Here is a 19,212-nt window from a genome sequence, read left to right as displayed (position 1 = left end):
ACCTCTAGGAACACCTTAAAGGTTGGCCAAAAGATGGACAATCTAAAATTTATAACAACTTCTAGAAAAAAATTTCATCTATCCTCTTATGGAAGATTTGGAAGGAAATAAATAGGAAAACCTTCAATAATAAGGATATGCAACTTAACTCTTTCCTAAATAAAGTAGAGTCTAGTTCACAAAAGTTATGAATAATTACCTAAGAAATCACACCAATGAAGAAGGAGTGTTCTTTGAATGGGATGCACTTATGAAAAGGAATTGGAAAAATATAATCAGCCCTCCCCAGGGTTTATACCAAAACTAACAAACTAGCCTAAGAGAATTGCAAATGGCTACCCATTCCAATAGGTTGGGCTAAGGTAAATTTTGATGGTGCATCAAGGGGCAATCTAGGGACTGCCAACCTAGGTTGTTACATCACCTTCTCAAAAAAGTGGATCCTTAAATAGCTTAAACCACTAGGGAGATTAACTAATAACCTAGCTGAATTAGAAGCACTCTTAGAAGGGCTTTGATTTAGCTTAGAAATAGGAATTACCAAACTAATAATAGAACTAGATTCACAAATCATTATTAATGCTCTTAGAAAAAGAGGCACTCTAAATTGGTGTCTAAACTCAAAACTTGAAATAGTATTAAACATGGTAGAAAAATTTGAAGAGACTAGATTTCAACACATATACAGGGAAGGGAACAAAATAGTAGATTATCTAGCAAACTCAGGTGTTGATGGTCAAAATTACACTATTTATAATTTTATATAGTCACCACCTGTACCTTAACTAGAAATGTACAAACTCACCCAATTCATAAAATATTTTAGATAGACATTATTGTGGATAAACTAACTAGTTGGGATAACCACTATTAAAACATTATAATAATCAATTTAGATGTCTTTGGCATTTAAGTTAGGAAGCACTTAATCATGAAAACTTGCAGCTTCCTCTTCATAATTTGTCATTATCCTTTTACACACTCCTCAAATTTCTATTTTTTTAGGTTTTTGTACCCCATTTTCCATAAGCTCTTGGATGATGGACAATTAATCTGGTAAAGGTCGCTTTGATGTAGTGATTAATTAAGGAAATCTTGTTTCAATATTTTCTAAAAATTTTGCACGAACTCCCTAAACATAAGTATCACTTCATGATGAGGCCCTGTCTATTTAATTATTGTATAGATTGATCTGTAAACTCAATAGTGTAAGTTTAGTGTGTTGTTAGGCTTAGTAAGTGGTCTTTGTGCATTTTTACTCCTTGGTTTTAGGATGGACACATCAACCAGAATGAAGTCTGGTCTCAAAGTGATGGCATTTTGGATACATACATCCATCCTTAGGATTAGCAAGATGGTCAAATCCAAGGACCCTCTAGTCAATCGTCTCATCAAGATCATTCTAGGCAAGGAATTTTCTACTCTTGTTGATAGGCCTAAGCATAACTCTAACATTGTAGCTATGTTCATAGCTATCATCCTACACATGGATAGGGACCTTATGGCTCTTAAGGATTTTGTAAGTTTGTTTTTAAGGCTCCATTTCTCTGTGAACTAGATGATGTCTTAGGGAATATTGACAATGTTCTTTGTATCCCTAAAAGAAGTAAGCTCAATGTCTAGGACAAGTCGATTGAGGTCTTTCATATTTTGATTTTTCATGACAAGAGTACCTTCATGCAATGTATGGATCAAATTATCCACAATTGGATGTTCCTCCTTGCTACCTCCAACATACATATATGTGTCGAATGAAGGGTTTTGGAATGGTAATTTAGGATGGAAGACATTTTGGAATGTTAACTCTATTGATCTATTTTTGCTTAATTTTGGAGGTTGATTTAGCTAATTTGATTCGCCCTCTATTTTGAGCTTATGGGGCAATGCCTAGTCTCACTAGTCTTGGTACTAAGTATCTATTGTGGCTAGATCCCTTGGGACTTTCTATCTTGGGTGTCTTCACCTTAGCTTTTTGTTAGGCTCTATTGTTGTTTGGATTCTTAGCTGATATTCTCATGTCTGTTTTTATATTTTCCTTCTTAGCACTCTAAATATCTATTAATATATGTTCTTATGAATATAATTTAGATTCATATCTCATTTCAAAATTGGTTTTTCTCAAAGAAGATTTCATCTTTTGGGCTTTCATGGTGATCATTGGTTTGGACCCTTTCTTCTCTTGCTTTCACTATTGATCCTTTGCCCTCTCAGTTTTATCGCAGGACATAGTGTTAGCCGGTTCCTACTATATTATAAGCAACATTGTTTATGTGTATTAAGACTCTCTGAAATTTGTAATAACAACTTCAGTCTTAATAAACAACTTTGACCACCTTAGAACTATGAAATGGAAAGGTTTAAGGAATAATCCTAGTATTATAGCATAAATACAATTAAAGAATGATTAATTGATAATACCGACACACATAAGAACAATCATTTGGTTAATAACACTACGATTCAATTTTCAATTGAATCTTAGGTTTCTTTTTTCCCTCTCTATAGATGAGTCAATAGATAAATTTTTGGTTTTATATCTAGGATAAATCTTTTTAAGGTACCACTATGTTGCACTATTGATCAATCACACCCTTGTAATCTATGAAACTAAAATTGGGCTGACTTTTATCCTATAACCCTTATCATGTCATCCTTGACCATTACAATATTGAGACTTAGCATCAATTATTTGAGATATTGAAATCTTTTAAATAAAATTTTAATGTTTTAGAGAAAGATAAAAAGGTTGGCTTTAACCCTTCTAACAATTTCAATGAGCTTGAAGGTTTTGGCAGAAAACTAGAGGACAAGCTAGACAATGATGTAATCTTAAATTGTCATCTCTAAAGCTACAAGTTGTAACTTATCATTTCTGTATCTTTGTTAATCCATATAAATTGGGGCATGCCCCTTTTAAAATGTCATTATGTATAGGACAAATTTTTTTGAGCAAGATTGGAGGTTTTCTTCTTCGTTCTTTCCTACCAATGCCTGTTTGAATAGAGCAAAATACATTGTATTAATTTTTGTTATATATATAATCCATGGCTTTGGCCTTTTACTGATTTAAAAAAAAAATACCAATAAGAAATAGGATTTCATTTTTCTTTATATTTTTGCTTGTCTTTCAGTATTTTATTTTTATTTTTAATTATCTCGATGTTAAATTTTTTCTCTTCTTTTGTGCTTTTATTTAGTTATGTTTCGTACTCTCTCATTTGTTGTACTACCTTTCTCACCCACCTCGTTTATCTCTTGAGTTGGCTCTTGTCAACAACTTATTTTTCTATTCTCTTGCACTCCTTGATCCTGATGATGGATTGATGTATGTGATTCAAAACATTGATGTTAAAAATTCTTACACATTCAAATTCCAAAAAACTAACATGCATTTCTAATGAATTGTACAAATCTAATTACTTTAACATAATTATAATATTAAATAAAATAGTATGTTCTTGTATCATTTTTTGATGGTTTATTAATAAAACAAAGTGCCATATTTATGGTTTTATAAGATTTGACCTATAAATCTACAAGGTTCAATAATTTTGCAATGTCATATACAGTTCGAATGTGAAAAAAATGACCAATAAGAACATCAAATTCCAAGCCTACTTCATGTTAATGCTTCAAAAGTTTCCCTCCATTTTTATGGTATTTTCAATAATTTTGAAGCCCAACTAGAATTGAAGAAACCCATAATATTTTCTTTTACTTGCCCAATGGCATTTGGAAGAATAAAACCAACTTTTCTTCAAATTCATCTTAGAGTTACATGTCTCTTATTCACATTCTTCATTGTTTATTTACATCGCATGTCATAGGGCACATCTCTCTATCACATTATTTTGTACATACTTTATTAAAGTTCAATCTAATTGTTTACAATTACATCCATTAGATTGATAGAAATAAAATTCAATGACGATTTAAAGGATTTTCTTGATTTTAAATCCATTTTTGTGCTAATTATTTGCAAGCACCTAAATGATCATAAATGAACTTTTTGCAAGCACTCACTAAACCTTGATGATTTTTTGTCGTTGCCTAACTCCATAATAATGTTCTAGATAGAGAATTCTTGGTGAGGTCAAGTAACTCCAGACACATCAAATCCCTAAATTTTGGTGTCAATTTTTCATTAACTAAGTTTGGATAAGATTAAAGAAATGATGGTATGTGTGTGTCCCTAGCATGAATGCCAAACCAATTATATGGGGAGAAGTTGGTTTTCTTTCAATTCAAGTTTGAGCCATGAGATATAATACCTTCCTTCAATAGGGTTTAATCACAAAAAAAATTCCCATTTCAACAAAGTGTAGGAAATATTTATTTTAGGTTCAGATCTTAGGATTTTTATTTCTTGCATTGTCGATTCAAATGCCAAGGGTGATCATGCCTACTAATTTCTAACTTCTTTGTTGTGATTCAGTCTTGATGGTGTGAGTTACTGAGTTCTTGTAGGTTCATTTTCAAGATTGCAAGTTACTGGTATGTGGCTTTATCACTTGAGAGTGAGACTATTGATATGGATGGTTTGTTTGGAGTAATGTACAAGATTAATTTTGCTACAACTATTATTCATGCAAGCCTAGGGTTTTAGAAATCATGAAGCATGACTGATGTAAAGTGACTACAATCAATATAATTATTTTCATTTGGTTGACATTCTTTATGTTTGGCCAATTTGATCCAAAACATTGCTTAAAAGTTGTATGAAATTTACATGAAGATTGTATTCTCCATGGTGCATTACATATGTAATCACATTTTCTAATTTTTGAAATCAAATTCCATTCCTTTATTCATGTTACCATTTTTATACATAGCAAAACTATTAATTTTTACCAACATTCCTACAAACCCTCATTATTAAAGAGAAATCTTACATGCTCTATTCTACTAGTCATATTATACATAATTATCACCGTTGGACCTTAAAATGTCACACATGTCTATAATTTTGAGCCATTTAAAGTCTCAATAACATTAAAGCCTTTGCTTTGAGGTTTTTGGACTAAATACTCCAAAATTCCTTCAATTTAATTCTCCAGTAACCAAAAACAACACACATTCCTCAACCATATTTCATAAATATGACAACATAGATTTCTCAATCATATTTCAGCTATTTGGTTAAAAAAATTATCAATTTTAGTTGAATATTTTCTTGTTAATTGTAATTATTCATAGTTGCATTATTTGTGGTTATTTGAGACAAACTCTTGACTCACTTGCACATATAACTAGAGGAAGAAAATAATTTATCTCAATATGGAGTGTTAAAATAATATTTTATAATTGTAAAACCCTAGAATATCTTGGTGACATGAATCTAAAAACTCTTGGACTCGCACTATAACCATAACAAAACTATTATTTTAGTTTTTTTTTCCTATTATCCTTATCTTTGTTATTTTTTTCATATTACTTTCTTGTTAATTTTTAAAGTCAATATTTTTGTAGATGCATATTTTATTCATATATGATAAATTAAATATATGTTAGGATTAACCATGGACAAAAATAATAGTTAAATACAAATATAACCAATATCAGAAAATAATAGATCGCATAGAAGAGAACATGAGACACAAAGATTTAATGTGTGGTTCACCCAATCCCTAGGCTATGTCCAACAACAAGAAGTCCAATATTATTATTATCTAGTGATTACAATCTGCAATCTCTTACAACTCAATGCTACCACAAGAAGCTACAATATCATCATACATTATGAAATCCCTAACCCTAAGCCATTTTATACAAGCTTTTGTCACTTACAAAATTAGGGCTAGAATAAGTCGTCTAATAGAAAAATAGTAGGTGATGTCTTTTACAATATAAGGTCATTTTTGGCTTCAGGGGCACAACCCCCAAAAACCACTGTGGGGGTGTTGCTCCTCAACCCCACCATTAACTGCAACAAGGAGTACACCTAGGGCACTGTCCAAGGACCCTGCAGGGGTGTTGCCCCTTGACCCCATCTCAGGGGCACTATCCCCAAACCCTTGTAGAAATAATTTGGGGAGAAACCGAGCTAAATAAACCTCCAATTCTTATTAGGCTCCACACCACAACCATATAAATAAAATAATATTTTTTTAATCTATTTAAAATATTTTTTAAAATTTTATTATAGTTAAATTAAAAATTACTTATAATTTTATTTATGTAGATTAAATTATATTTAAAAAATAATTTTATTATTAAACACTTATCAACTCATGTTTACCAATGCCAAACATATAAGTGCTAGTTATTATTATTTTAATTTTTATTTTAATATAAATTATTATTAAGTTGACGGGCTTATTCTAGAGAGGATAGCCCCCAAATTGTTCTAATTTGTCAACATAGTTGAACACTTGAAAGAAAAAAAAAAAGATGTTTTTTGGCTTGTTTTGGTCTTCTAATTTCCCAATAGACACTTACATTAGGAAGTATGTAAACATAACCATTGAAATCCAATGGAGAGTCCGCTCAAGGCAATTAGACAGTAGCACCTGCAATGATTTTGTGGTTTCTGTGCAAAAATTAGAAAGTATCAAACCATGATTGTTGTACATGTGATCCAAGGGATGCCTGTCATGTGTTATGTAGTTATCATGTGATTGTAAAGGAAGAATAGGGTTTAAGGACAAAAGGCACAGAAAATGGACAACTTAGCTACTAAAATACATAAGAATTATAGCGTTACTAAAATATACATTAATAATCACATTCAATTTAGATTTTTTATAATTTGACTACAAACTTCTACTCAATGCTAAATATTTACTAAATACTGCTTGCAAGTTTCAATAACTTTGCATGTTAGTAACGACTTTACAAAATCTTTACGAATGTGTCATATCCCCATTTTAAGATAGAATTTTAATAATAATTAGATAATACAATGTTATTAAATAAATATGACAGTAAAGCTATATTAAAACTAATAATAAAATATTAAAATAGGAAATAATTATTATTTAATCCATATTATCAATAAAATAATATTTAGTATGATATTTTAAATAATTAAAAAATAATAAAATTTCAATGCGTAAATAAAGAAATTAAATTAAATACAAGAGACAATATTGTATAAAGTATGTTAACTTTCTAAATAGAATTTAATAAGAAATAATAATAAACACAAATAAGTAAGTAAATAAATAATATAATATAGAATAATATAAATTAATTAAATCTAATCAAAAGTCAAGAGATGTTTAACAAATATACATGACTCCTTAAAATTAAGATGTAAAAGGGAGGAGATTTTATTTTAACGAGAGGCAAAAAGAAGAGGAGAAGATAGGAGTTCAAAAAGGAAAAATGGAAGAGAAAAGTAATATGAAGAAAATAAGGAAGTGACTTTTTGAAAAAGGTATCAATGATATTGAAAGGATGTGAACCTTCAAAATGGTCATTATTATGAAAACATGCTACTCTTCAAAAATATTGTGACTATAAAGTATTGGGACTTTGTCAAAGGATTTCAGTTATGAAGTGTTGTGACTTTTCGAAAGGATTATAATTATGAAGTGTTGTGACTTTTTAGAGGATTTGTATTATGAAAGGTTGTCTCTTGGAAAAGAAGAAACAAAAAAAAAAAATTATCATTTCATTATAATTAGGAAAGGAAGAATTTTAGAAAGTAAATATAGAGTTGAGATAATCTAGAAGGAAAAATTCATTAAAGGGTTGACTAAGGATAAAGCCACATGGACAAGAAAATAAGAAAGTAAGAAATGCATGTTTATGGATTATATTTGTCCAATTATGTTTATGAATTTATTTATATTAATGAATCATATTTGTGGATAATATTGTATTAGCTCATGAGGTTAACACCATGGAGATTAATGAGTCTCGAAGCATGGGATATCTGAGAAGTTAAGATCTTCATATGACCACCATGGTCGAGAATTAATGGATAATCTCTATGTGCCAAAAAATTCTGATGATGTCATCATATGCATATGTGATTGGCCTTGGATAGAGGATGTCCCATCCAAAAAGAATCTTAAGGGGTGTGTTCCTGACAAGATGATGTAAGGAAACTTGCAATAAAGAATTAACCATTTTCACATAACCCATATTAGATCTTAAATAAATATGCAACTAAAATCCACATGCAAGAGAATAGATGACATACCCACAAAAATGTGACACAAGATATACCCTAGAAAACCCTCATTTAGGGAAAAGACCTAGCCTCCAAAAGCATCCATCACCATGTATTATTTAACAAAAACATCATTGCAATACAACCATGGAAGCCTTCAAAGTCATAGCCACAACTAAGCAATCCATGTGAACAAGCATGAATCCACACATATTTTTTGCCTTATGTCTTCTCTCACACACCAACAACTACCCTTGTGGCTGCTTATATAGTAGCAAGTCCCATAAAACCACCAAGTGGTATTACATAAACCATGTGCTACCTAACCCATTGAGCCTACATTTAATATTGAAAATTTTATTCTTTTCCCCAATATTAAATAATTACATGAAATATTATCACAATGTTACAGTACAACTCATCAAGTATATCCTATGGAAATCTTTACATGTTGCATGTCCATCTAGGTGCAACATTACATAATAAAATAAAATAATACAATATAACAATATTATGCAATGTGTGCAGCACCCATTATCTCAACACCTCCCACTAGTTGTATACATTGCATAGGGTCAATCTGTAGCCACATAAGTGAACAAGAGAACAATCCCACCTAGCACATCCACCATCATGAATCAAAGTACATAAAGTGCTTCATCTTGGTACCAGCAAAAAAATCAAAGTATCCAGCATCTTAAACATGAATGATCTCACCTCCTATTATGCCACTTCCACCATGATGGGTGGGCAGAAGCACACAAAAATAAAATATGAAATGCAATATGTTGCAACACAATACAAATTAATTGCATTTGATTACACTTTGATTGACAAAAATGGATACATAGAACTCCCTTTTATAGGTAAGTTTACAATATTCTAGAAATATCTGAAATTTTCTGATAGGACAATTATCTATAGAGTTTTGGAAACTGCTACAGCTGACACAACCTAAACCTAAACCTAAAATTCTAGAAACATTTAATGATGGATATGATTAAATAGATTTTAGGAGTAGAAATTAATATTTTTAACACTCCCCCCAATTTCTATTATCAAACATTACAAACTTCTTTAATATTTACAACTCTCAGAGCCTCCTTATGCACAATCCTTCAAATTCTACTTCTTAACCAAGCTTTGATACCACTTTGATGCGTGGGCAGAGGCACACAAAAATAAAATATGAAACACAATGTGTTGGGGCACAATAAAAATTAATTGTATTTGATTACACTTTGATTGAAAAAAATGGATACATAGCACTCCCTTTTATAGGTAAGTTTACAATATTCTAGAAATATCTGGCATTTGCTGACAAGACAATTATCTATAGAGTTTTGGAAACTACTACAACTGACACAACCTAAACCTAAACCTAAAATTCTAGAAACATTTAATGATAGATATGATTAAATAGATTTCAGGAGTACAAATTAATATTTCTAACACACCGGACATACATAGAAGTCATTCAAAGAGAAAAACACCCAACCTATTGCATTAGAAGATCATAAAATCTTGTACCAACTAAAATGTCAAGCACAAAAAACCTAATCCAAAGGTAATCACATGTATATGTAGTTGTCAAAATATCCATAGCTAAAATAGCACCCACAACAAGTTCCAAACTCATCCAACTATCCATACCTCCAGAGGTATACCAAGTGAATCTCACATCATCAACATATCCAATCTATAACTTGCAATCACAAGCCTCAAGAGCAATACCTGTCACATATATACCAAGAAGCTCCCACAACAAAAGATAATATCAAATCTATAACCAATCCACTCACAACATCTCAAAGAATTGAATCCATGTAGTCTCAAGGAAATCCACAACACATAAACTAATAACCTAAAAGAACAACTCTCATAACAAATCTCCAACAATCTCTCAAGCTCTCCACAACCAATAGAGGAAACATATAAAGGAATATCCATGTCATCTCTCAAATCACATACATGAGCACAAACTAGTGATCACAATCTCTAACTAATCTCAAATCCAATGTAAGAAAGAACTAAACATCCAAGAGGATAACCAAGATCAAAGAGAAACCATGCAAGTCTAACCTATATCATGTCCTTCTACACACACCTCTAATGTAAACTGTGCAAGTATGATCTCTTCCATAAAACCCCAACAAGATGCCACAACAACACCCAAACCATACCATATAAACTAATCATGGATGTAAGCCTCTCACAAGAAGATAGAACTCATAAACCATTCCTAATCCAAGGAATATGCCCAATATAAAACCATCTCCCAAGCTCAACCAGCATCACAACATATGTAAATGGAGATAACCAATGCTAAACCATCTCTAAACCATTCCTAATCCAAGGAATATGCCCAATATAAAACCATCTCCCAAACTCAACCAACATGACAACATATGTAAATGGAGATAACTAATGATAAACATCTCTTAAATGAACCCTCCAAAACTAACTCATGTACCATAGCTCAAGATCCATATCTATGAAGGACAAGCATAAATATAATGCACCTAAGAGAAACAATGGGCTATACCTCTCAAGTAGCAAACCAACAAGTAGACTAAGAGTGGAGAATGAGAATGCTCATCAAAATATCCAAGACTCATCCAAGAACAGTCTCCTCTCAATTCCATATTAGGTGAATGCCCCTTAGACTTCCTGCTGAAACCAAATAATTCTCTAATCCAAGAGAAATCAACATCACCACCATCTCTAAGTATCCATGAGCACCTGTAACCAATCAATCCATGCCAACTTCAAATGCAACATAGCAATATCATGAAGTATCCAGCTTATGATCAATGTACTCAATACCAAGAAACTAAACCAAGATCAATGTCAAAGTTCCAACCATGGCCTCAAAAATATAAACATGACAACATGATCTAACCATCTCAACCAAAGAGATAACATGCTCCATATGAACATTCTATAACATGTCAAAACTATAAATGTGTATCAAGAGTATATCATGACATAAAAATGATACCATCCTAACTCCAAGGATAACATGCCAAATGAAAGCATAAACCACACCTTTACCAAGAACCCCATCAGTCTTGAAGATGCAACCATCTCCACACACCATGAAGTAAAACCATCTCCACATACCATGAAGAACCATCTCCACACACCATGAAGATAACCAAGAACTCCATGAGTCTTCAAGATCTAACCATCTTCACACACCATGAAGATAACAAGTGAACCATGCAAATGTCAAAGATGCTTCTAGAGTAACAAGATCTAAGACAAACCTCTAACATCTACAAACACTCAATAAATATATCAATGCCAAAAAAAAACTCCCACTCAACCATGGTATAGAGCCACCTATGGCATCATGAAATCCATCTCCTACATGAAGATCCTCCAAGTTTATACACAAAACCAAAGTGTCAATACCAAGTGAAACCAAGATCTCCAAACCAAGAAGATACAAACCAAACTAGGAACTAATCTTGCACTATCACCCCATCATTGTTGCAAGCTCCCACTAAATCATGTATCCAAGCTATCCATGACACATGATGGAAAAAAAATACCATCCTCTAACCATGAGAATCAACCAAGGCATCAAACCATTAAAGAACTCAAAGTGCACATCATGAGCTCCTCAAAAGAAATGAAATAACCATGATCCTCAACTAAGAAGATATACCACCATAACCAAATTAGAAATCCAAGCCAATGAACATCAAGGATGTACTTGTATATCCAATCATGTCATGCCAAAATCCATGACACCAAAATCACATCCATGAACTGAGAAACTAAATCTCAATATGTTCAACTTGTCAGCATAAAATAATCAACCACAATCCTCCACTATGACTGTACATGGTAACAAAATCTCATCCCTTCTACATGAAGAAAAAATCAGCAAATCATGTGAATTAGAGCATAGACAACCCAAATACAAGCCACTAATCTGAATATACACCAATAATAAAAGGTCAATGGGCAAAGACAACCCATAACCAAGCTATAAATGCAACCTATAAGTATAGACTACTTACAACACTGCACAACTTGTAGACCCAACAAGTCATCATACATATCCAAACCAAACATTGACAACCATATCATCATGAGACCAATCTAAAATATGGATTGAATATACAATGATATCAAATCTTAAACCTCCAAACTGTATAATGTTATAAACTCACAATGCTACCATAGTCAATATATATCATAAACTATTCAGATCAATATATCACCAAATAAACTACACCAAACTTGCACCAAATCTAAACCAATGTGTAGAGCTCTCTAAGAGCTTTCCGTTGACAACTCGAAGTTCAAAATCTAACTTCGTATGCCCAAGTTATGCCCTAATTTGTCCTTAAAATAAACAACATCTAACTTTTAGGTTGTTTGCAATGATTGGGAGAAAAAAAAAAGACCATTGGAAGCCTAATTTGATCACCCTGTGTAAGGGTAAATTGACTTTCATGTTTTCATCCTATAATGTCCCTACTATTATGATTAGTTTGGGACAAGTAATACCTACAAAATTATGGTTAGAATCACAACAATAACAAAACTAACTATATTGTTCTACCCTCTAATTTAATCCCAATCATAAGGGTGTTTGTATGTTGTCTATTCTCTTGCATGTGGATTTTAGTTGCATATTCATTTCAGATCTACTATGGGTTATGTGGAAATTGTTATATTCTTTATTGCAAGTTTCCTTATAGATGACGAGGTAGTTATAAGCTAGGAAGCCTAATCTGGAGACATCCTTAAAATTGGGGTTAAATTAGAGGGTATAATAATATAGTTAGTTATGTTATTGTTATGATTTTAACCATAATTTTGTAGGTATTACTTGCCCCAAACTAATCATAATAGTAGGGACATTAGAGGATGAAAACATGAAAGTCAATTTACCATTACACAGGGTGATCAAATTGGGCTTCCAATGGTCATTTTTTTCTCCCAATTATTGCAAACACTTTAATAATATGGAAGAGTAAAAAAATTACATGTTGTTATGTTGATTGAAAATGATGTCCACTATTAGGATCATCTAAATATTCTTTTCTTCAGAGCAAAAAGAAACTCCAAAGAGGTTAAACCTTTATACATTAATATGTACAATATAATAGGGTTGTATTGACAATGACCAAAAAATGAAGCATTTATTTTGTGTGCAATTTTTTCTTAATTACCAACTTTTGGTGCAGTATTCACAGAAGGCTCCACCATGCCTAGGGAGGCTCCACTACCCTTGTATATGCTCATTTCAATACCATTCCAAAATATCAATATTATTTTTTATTTAGATGTTTTGTTACCATACAAATTATTGGACATAATGTAAATTCTTGCCTAGGAATTATTTGACATATATTATGGAAAATAATTTTTTTGTTCAATAAAATTTCTATGTATTTACTTAATTTTCTATTTTGAGCTATTTTTTATAAATATATTGAGTGTTCTTCAAATTAGATAGTGAATATTGATTCAAATGTATAAACTAATTTTTGTTGCAATGTTTAAATAAGTAACATTTGTGCCCACTAAATAATACTTAGCATAAGATCTAACTGAATTTTTGGTTGGAACACGTACAATGACTAAAAATAAGGAAATATGATATTACACTCTAGATGCTTGAAGGAATTGAATATCGTGCCTTCAAAAATCACTAATATTTTTATAATGGTTATGGTTGTAGATATGAATTTTTAAACACTATGAAACATAACTATCATGACATATGGTATTCCAAAATTAACTCATATAAATTATTTAAATTTTCATGAAAAGAAATAAAACTCTACAAAATTAGTTTGGTTGATGTAATATTACTCTTGATCCCTAAATAATAGCTTGATATTAGCTTCCTAATTTTATTTAGAACAATGAGCTACTTGAAATAGTTTTTTGCCAACCTTTTGCTTTGGAGAGACTTTTTAAAGATTTTATCTTTCTATAGCACTAGATAATCCTCATATTTTCTAGTTCTTATATTGTCTTCTATTTTTTAGTCAGGTATTTCTTCAAGCTCTTCTACTCTATACATACAAATGCTTGCATTTTTCAAGCCTATCATTAATATATGGCCTTTTGAATAACCTTCTCAACTCTCTTATAAGTCAAGATTTTTCAGTATTAAGGTAGTGCTTTAAGAACTTAAAAATAATTATACATCATAATCATAATTGAAATCATTTTTTTAGTAATTCTATAAGTGAATAATGATCATTTCAAATAATTTTATTCAATCAGTATTACTATGTGCTTTGGTTTTCTTGCATCATCTTCAAGGTACTTTCTTTGACCTTGTCATAATCATTTCAAAGTTTGAATGCACATTTTAATTGCAAAGTTTACATTTTTTTATAATAGAATAAATAAATAAAAAGAGAGATCAACTGAATAAGGAAGAATGTGCAATAGATCAAAAGGAATGGAAGGGAAGATATTAAAGAAACATAAGTGACTAAGTATTTATGAGGTCAATTCAACTATATTGTTTCTTCTTTATCAGGGAAAAAGAGCTTGATGTTCCCAATTCCCTTGGTTAGGAAATCAAATTTTATACTCTACTAATAAAAGTGTAGTCATTGTCTTTATGGTAGGCCCAGTGTGTATGAATTTGCATGTTGTTGGCCTCTTATACTATGTTCCTACTCATTTGCAATTATTTTTGTTCCACCTTTCTTAGTGTGTACTTCTTGTTTGTTAATTTATTTGGTATTTTCCTTGGATGCCTTACTTATGCATTACACTTGATTGCTTTCCTTTTTTTTGTGGGAGCTTTCTCTTAAGCTCATCTCTTTCTTCTTTCTTTTATTATTACTTTGAACTAAGTATGACCTACATGGGGGTTAGATTGGATTTAGAATTCAAGCTCTCTTCTAAGGAATTTATTCCCACTTTCAAGATTCTTTCATATTAAAAAAAAGTATTATGATTTGTTTATTTTTTACATTTCAAAAATAGAATGTTTTATTCACTTTTGGGTTTGTAGACACTAAAAAATGGTTCACATCTTTGGCTTCATCACTTCTTCATACTAATTCATCCCATTTTCTCAATCCAATAATTTTGACCTTTGAGCCAACTTGATCATATCTCAATAGTGTCTTTCATCATTTGTATACTCTTTTGCATCAATTTCATATCATTTCAAAATCATTTCATATCAACTCAAAACCATTTCAAATCAACTCAAAATCACCCCAAATCTACCTAGAATCACCTAGAATTAGTCTTAATCAACCCAAAATGTGTCAAACATCCCAAATCAATCGTCATTTATCCAATCCTAGGCATTTTTGTGGCTTTCCATGCCTTGGAAACCTACCAATATATCAAATATTATCAATCTAACCTTAATACTATCATGGCTCTCGGTGCTAGGTCAAACTATCATTCACATCACCCGATCTTTGACATTGTTGAGTCTCTTAGTGTCAGATCATGGCCTTATCAATAATTTAATAACATTGGTAGTTTCCATCAATGTTATTATGATCAACCTTGTCAATCAATCTTGATCTTGTAGCATTTTACAATGTTAGTTAAATGTTACGTATCTTTAATTCATGTCATGTGTCCTTGGCATGTTATCAATTTTGATCAATCAATCAGTTTGACCATGGCTTTGGTCTATCCATAATCATCATATTCAATCTCCATTATCATCACATCTCATCAAAGGATATTGTCACACTTATCAAATCAAACAGGCCAATCATCTACCAATTTTCTCTATAGGATTAGATACCCCATAATTTAATCCTATGTCAGATTACTAATTATTATTCTTAACTAACCTTCTCAATTAATTGATATTTTATTAATTAATTGGTTCACCATTCACAAATAGTGGATATTCTTAATTTCCTAAATCATATTTTCCACCATTAATTCCATTTTTCACTAATTTCTACTTGTGTGGAATAAGGGATTTTTAATCAAATATTCCACATAATATTGACATCATCATGACACATGGGCGTGACACCTCATGGATTCTCCATTGACACTTGGATAAGATATGTCATAATCCAATATTCTTATTCTCTTACGCACATCCATATTTGGCTTCCATTATCATAGATTCTTGGCTTTAAGTGGGTTTGAGGTGTCATATGATGCGTCATAAATTCTCTTCCATCTTTAGCCAAGTTTGACTTCCAAGCATCATACAATCCTACATTTGGCATCTTGTGTCATATGTGTCATGGATTCTCCAAGGAATCTCTTGCCATGTTGCATATCCAAGGTGACAATTCCAATGCTCTCATCCTTTATGTTGATTATAAAATGAGCATTCCTTGTCTCATTTTTGGTCCCTAGCTTCTTAGTATTTTCCTCCAACTCTCATGCTAAAATCAAATCTTCTAGTATTCTCATAGCATTATCACCATCTTAGGCTTTTGCTTCAACATTGTGTGCACTATAGGCAATTTGGAGCTACATCATATGGAGAAGAAATAAAGACATGGGAGCTACAAATGAAAGTAGGAGTTTTAACATTGTGTTGTTTTCTGTTGTTTATTTGGCTTTCATGGTAGACTAGAGGGTGCTAACGTATATTTATTGAATTTGTGATTTTCTCATAGTATGTTAGACATTAGCCCATTTTCTAGTCCTACAATTGGTGAACCCAATGTGAAAACACATTTAACTAACTTGGGTTTTCTTGTTTTGTGCTTGTAGGTGCAAGGAAGGAGCTCACTTGGAAGGGTATAACAACTATTTGCACTTCCTTATCACATCTAGATTAATTAGGGGGTCTAGTAACATGGTTATATGCTTTCATTTTATGCATTCTAGTAGTTTTCTATCCTAGGGTGCACTCTACTCTATCAGGGCGCACTTGGGACTCCTAGGAGGTAGTTTTAGGGGCCTAGGAGACACCATAAACCCTGTCTATTGTTCATAACTTACCAATTGCACCTAGAAACTACAAAATGCACCCTTCTAAGCCCCAACTACACCATGGGTTTAGTATACACTATTTGAGCACACTTAGGAGGGTAGAGTTCAAAAATTTGGTTTCTGGGTATTATTTAGGGTACAATTCCCCTCAATCTGCACTTGGGCTCCCAATTGCACCCAAAAACTACCAACTAAGCCCTTCTAAGCCCCAAGTGTGCCATGGGCATAATTAACACTATATGAGCACACTTGGGGGCATTCTAAGCCATTCTAGCCTACTAGGGTACAATCTGCTCTATCAGAGCGCACTTGGTTCACATAAAGCACCTGTTCCAATCAGAATCTACACTTATGGTTTATGTTTTCTTCTAGGACCTAGATTAGATGTTTTTGTGTTACTGATGGTCTATTTACAGCATGTGGAAATCATTTGATGAATACTAATCACTGAAAACTACTAATGCTTGTTTGTAGTACATTGTCAAAGATCTTGTGTGTTTGTCAAAACCATGTGTGTGGATTTCCTAGATTAGATAACACTTTGTTTGGTGTATAAAATAAACTTCTTCTTTTCTTCTTAGCATTTCTATAGTGTTTAAAACCATAGGGGTTACATGGATGTATCCTCTCCCCTTGCCATTCATGGATCTTGGGTGTAAGAGAAATCTGTGTGACTTTTATAGGAAGCCTATCTTGGACCAAGATACTCGATATTGGGTATGCCAGGGGGATGACTTTAGAGCAATAATGGGCCAAAATCTAGGTCAATGTTCTAGCCACTATATAAAACTTGATTATAGTGAAAGTTGTGTGAGCGATATTGCTAAGTGATAGCTCTCCTCCAGTATCCTTGTGGTGTGTCAAACCCTAGTTCTTAGCATTGGGAAACTTTCTGAGGAAGTTTATCATTCACTTGCTGAATGAAATGCCCTTACTAAAAACTATGTTTTAGTGGCCAAAATCCTTTCTATCCACTAGCTTAAGGGGTCACCCATGCTCATGAAGACACCATACATTCTCGTGGTCCTTAGTAGAGACAACAGTCCCTTGGGAAGTCATGCCCCTTGGGAAGTGGATCTTGGTGGCCCTGAGAAGTGAGTGCACTATAAGTGGGAGCCTGTGATGCCAAGATCCTAGGTTGTTCACTTTGGATAAGAGTGGCTAAACTTTGGTTCAAGTAGTAATTTAGTGGATATAGTCCTAAAGCCTAGGTTGTGGTGTTTTTTTTCACTTTTAACAACAACTATTCTTGTCTTAATTTATCTTGCATGTGTGTAAAATGTTAATCAAGATAAAAACCAACATTCAAATTTACACCTTGGATATTGTTAAAACATTGTCAAAACATCAAACACTATCAAAATGTTGTAACTCTTGTCAAAACTTTGTAAACTTTGGTCCAATACATTCAAGGCTTAGAAAACATGGCAACTTGTGATCCTAAATGTGCTTGGTATAACAAAGGTTCCATCCTTGCATAGAACCCAAATGCATTCACCCTATTTTAGGCCTCATAATTGCATCATATAGGGCTTCATCTTGCATCTTTTAGTCCTCACTTAATATTCCTCATCTTTCATATTGCATTCATTAGGGTTTAGTCTACATTCTTTGCATTTCAACCCCCAAATTTGCACTTTGCGTTGTCCATCTTGCATCTTTTCATACCCAACCCTCATCTTGAACACTTTAACCATCATTTTGGGTGTCATACACATCATTTTGAACCTTAATTCCCGTCTTAGCATTGTCCTCTATTATCTAGCTCACTGTGACATCAATCTAGAAACCATAGCACCTAAAATTGCCTTAGTTTCAGCCCAACTTCCCAACTATGCCCAAACTAGCCCCAACTGCACCATAGGCACAATTGGTATTTTCTAAGTGCACTTGGTAGTTTGAGAACCTAGTTTGGGCTTCCAGACAACATTTTGAGGCTTCAAAGGTGTTCACAGGTACCTAGATAGGTCCCCTTGCATTAGCATGCCCTGATCTGCATTCTGCACCCCATAATCTTCTTTTTATTCACTTAGAACACCATTCCCTACATTTTAACCTTCATTCTTCATCTTCTAATCCATCATAACATCAAACCCAACATTCTAGCTTCCTAGCATAGCAACTTGACAACTGGCCCGCTCAAAATCAACAACTCTTCAACCCAATCTCCT

This window comes from Cupressus sempervirens, chromosome 5, assembly GCF_028749045.1.
Source record: "Cupressus sempervirens isolate cs-2001-9-10 chromosome 5, ASM2874904v1, whole genome shotgun sequence".
In the NCBI taxonomy this organism is placed as follows: Eukaryota; Viridiplantae; Streptophyta; class Pinopsida; order Cupressales; family Cupressaceae; genus Cupressus; species Cupressus sempervirens.
This window is presented reverse-complemented; position numbering follows the sequence as displayed.